The 3,785-nt window shown below is 45.5% G+C and overlaps 1 protein-coding gene across 1 annotated transcript in view; it reads right to left on the reverse strand.

Annotated features, from left to right (window-relative positions):
* The window catches only part of crlf3 (cytokine receptor-like factor 3), a 19,909-nt gene that overhangs the window by 5,207 nt on the left and 10,917 nt on the right, over positions 1-3,785 (reverse strand). The window lies entirely within an intron of this gene.

Genomic DNA, 3,785 nt, shown 5'->3' on the forward strand with positions numbered 1-3,785 from the left:
AAGGCTTTTTAAGGACCCGCGGGAACCCTTTTTACTCTTAAAATAAGATAATTCGATAATATGAACTTGAAATAGGACAATGTAATTGCGTTTTCCTATTTTAAATGGAAACTGTTTTATTCCATTGGCAAAATGTATATTTTATCTCCTCAATTCAAGAACAAATGCACTTAATTTAAGAAAAAATGACCTAGATTTAGTTTTTTTTTTCCAGTGTTGGACCCTTTCTCAACCTGGTTCCCTGTTCTTTTTGGCCCTCATGTCCCTCCGTTGTCACACAAACTTGCCCCTTTTTCCATTTCCCCAGCACCTCTAGACCCACAGCTAGTTCCTGATGGTCCCTCTGGCGTTGTGGCGTGGAATAAGAGCGCAGACCACGCTTCAATATCGGGCATAAATCAGAAATATCTGCACCAGCCCTTCAGACTTTCTGATTGTTTGAATTAACCTATAAAACATTATATTGTCCCTGAAAGGATCTCATGTCTTCTTTATGAAATTTCCCCCTCTAGTCGAGCAAACATGCTTCCCATAATCAGGACAAACGGTTTGTTGGAACAAAGACAAAAATTATCTGCATTCCACCTAAAAATGCAGGATATAACATTTCAGAGTCTAAATTTCAACATTTTCCAGTGATGGTGTCCATCCTATGAAATATTCCAAGCTTGGTTGATCGTATATCGATATGGGTTCGGGTTTCTGGATGCTTTTATTTAATCAGCAGCAGCTGACGGCTACCTTTCTGTCTCTAATGTTTGAGAAGTAGATTATTCATCGGATGCGTTAATCAGATCCAGATCAGAGGCCGTCTCCGTCACCTATCAGCCACTACAGCACAAACTACACATTCTGTAACCACAGATCTATATGGGGAACCTGGACAGGAAGTTAGCTGAAGTGTAAGCGACTTTTTGGTTCCTCTAACTCGAACTCAGAGAGCTGAAGGGATTTCACAATGAGCGTACAGAGAGGTAGGAAGCGGAAGGTTGATTGACAGCTGCAGCGCTGATAAACCAGGAAGGCGGTGCCTGCCAGAGTGGAAACACACACAGAAAGCGCTCCTGTCTGGGTCGCTGCAGAGCATCGCCGTGTCCGTGTCTCTTCCTGTGGATTATCGGCACCGCAAAAACCAACACAGATCAATATTCTGAGGGTGTGTTGGGAAATAATCAGCTTTAACACAATGCAGAAATAGTTTCTCTGACTGTTTTGACTCCTCCCCCTGAGATGCTGCAGTGATAGCATTGTCTGGGATCTCAAACATCCTGCTATCTCCTGCTCGCTCCCACTCTCACTGCGCTGATGTGTTTCCTGGACTCCTGCCGCCTGAAGCTGCGATTTATGGGAAGGAAAAGCGTCCAAGATGATGCACAGCTGGGAGTGGGTGGAGGAGACTGGGATCAACGGGAGCTCTGGATCAGATGGATCATTAGTCCCGAGGTTTTACACATCTGCTCCAGTCTGATGTTCTTCCTCCAAACACATTTAGCTGTTTTATCCACAAACTAACAGCAGAACAAACTGGTCCCCCTGGTTAATGTGGAGGAGGAACTCTAACTGGCCTTATAAACCAGTTTAACAGACAGAAAACCATCTTATTACACCAGTTCTGATCTTTTGCCTCCAGACTCTTATGCTAGGTTCAGACCGGATGCAGCAAAAGCAGCAAAATCGCGTCTGTTGCTTCATTTTTGCTGCTTGTACCAGTTAGTTCTGACGCGCGGCTGAAGCAGCTTTGCTGCTCTGGCTGCGCGGTGCAAAAGTGTGTCTGACGCTCGTTGGGCGGAGCTTCACTATCCTTTCTCTGCCTTGCAGCTATATTTGCTGTGATCAGTGGGAATAAAGTAGTTTTAATATGTTTTAAAGTGAGAAAATGCACCTGAAAACTTAATCATTGCAGTCAGATCATTCAGATTACCATCCTGCCTTCCAATATTATATCTGTGGGAGCCGCTCAGACCCCCACATACCGGCAGTGCACTGTCAGTAGGAATCCCTTCATCAGCAGCCTCTGGCCGGGTCGCCTCCTTGCGGTTTGCCGCCGCGGCTGGAAGGCGGTTTTCAGGTATATAATCCAAACTGCAGGCACCAGGATAATAAAATCGAACATATTCTGTCGGCAGATTTCAGCATTTTAATTTAATTTAGACGTTAATAAACAGTTTCAGAGGAGTGATCACAGCGCTCTGTATCATCAGTGATCTGTCTCTCTCCCTGCCAGCTCCCAGATCAGCTTCTCTGATTGGTTGATGTGGCGCGTTGAGCAGCAAAAGTTTAATTTTTCCATCTCGAGCAGCAGCGCGTCAGATGCTTAAACGCTCCCGACGTGCTGCTTCAGCTGCTCAGACGTGCTGCGGGACCTTTTGCTGCGCCTTGACACGCGTCAACCATTAACTTTGCCTGTAAACTCGCTGCTTCTGCCGCGCCTGCTGCGCCCGGTGTGAACGCAGCATTAAGCCCCGCTAGACTTTAGAAACCGTGCTGACATTGATCCGAGCGTTAACCGAGATAACTGTTAAATGTAAACGGTATGCACAACCGAACCACGCTAAACTGGTACTAGTGCTGGTGAAAATACTCATCCAGGTTGTAATCTTTAACGTTTCTCTTCCATCCAGGAAGTTTTTTCAATTCCAAATGTCAGAAATAGTGTTTAGTTCCAGGTTTTATCCAGCAGCCCAACAAAGCTTAGAAAACATGCAAATAGAAACGGATGAACGGGTCCCCCCCTTTGGAATGGGGGTCATTTAGCTTGTTTTGTTAGCCTGCAATGCTCCATACCTGTCTATGTCTCTGAAAGGGGGGTCGTTAGAGATAATTGCTGGCCTGGCTGAAACAGGTGAGGTGTTTTGGTGCTCTGTAAAGGGGTGGGGGATGCAATGATGCTTTTTTAACTTTAGGAATGACTATGAATCTTCTGGATTCCTGGATGACTGAGAATCTTCACCAGAACTCTAACCATCAGCCATCATTGCCCTAATAATTTCTCCTTTTTTTATTCCCTGGTTTTTATACCCTGCCACAGTGAGCAGTGAAATTAACTCTCTGCATTTAACCCCTCCCCTTGGTGAGCAGTGGGCTGCCACTGTGCGGCTCCCGAGGAGCAGTGTGGGGGTTAAGGGTCTTTGCTCAGAGACCCAGAGTGGCAGTCTGTGGGAGTGGGGCTCAAACCCAGTATGTCTAACAAACTGATTTTTCTGTGGCATCTCATTTTTTTTTAACCAACCAATCTTCTAACTTTTACTTAAACATTGAAGCAGCTGCTGGTTAATAATCACTGAGTGCTGCTGTGCGTCTCTCCTACGTCAGTAAAATGGGACTGCAAATCAGATGTCTCAGAGCAACAGATCCGATGATGTCACACCGAGAGGCGGGACACGGGAGCATCGGGAGAAAGGAAAAAAAACAGACTGAAAACACTGAAAAAAAAACCGGTAGGGACTGTCCACACCAGTCCTCCAGAAAGTGAACTGAGTGTCTCAGGAATCTGTCCACCTGAACCAGCGGGCTAGGTTTGGGTTTAAATAAAAACAAACCAAAACCGTCGCATTTCCGAATTTTCTCAAGTGGTTACACGACTTTACACAAGTGAATAAAGTGAATGTGATTGGTCGTTTATCAAGGGGGCGGGATTGTTGTGGCGGAAGGTTCACAAGCAACTTTGGTTGTGGCCAGTTTGTCGGAAGCATCTTGCTAACCAGTTAGCATCTTAGTGCTAGCAGGTTCCCAATGGGAAATTCCATTGGGACCAAGTAGCACTAAATTGGTGACTTAGAAACGAC

This window comes from Cyprinodon variegatus, unplaced genomic scaffold (genome assembly GCF_000732505.1).
Source record: "Cyprinodon variegatus isolate N-32 unplaced genomic scaffold, C_variegatus-1.0 Scaffold191, whole genome shotgun sequence".
NCBI classification, from domain to species: Eukaryota; Metazoa; Chordata; class Actinopteri; order Cyprinodontiformes; family Cyprinodontidae; genus Cyprinodon; species Cyprinodon variegatus.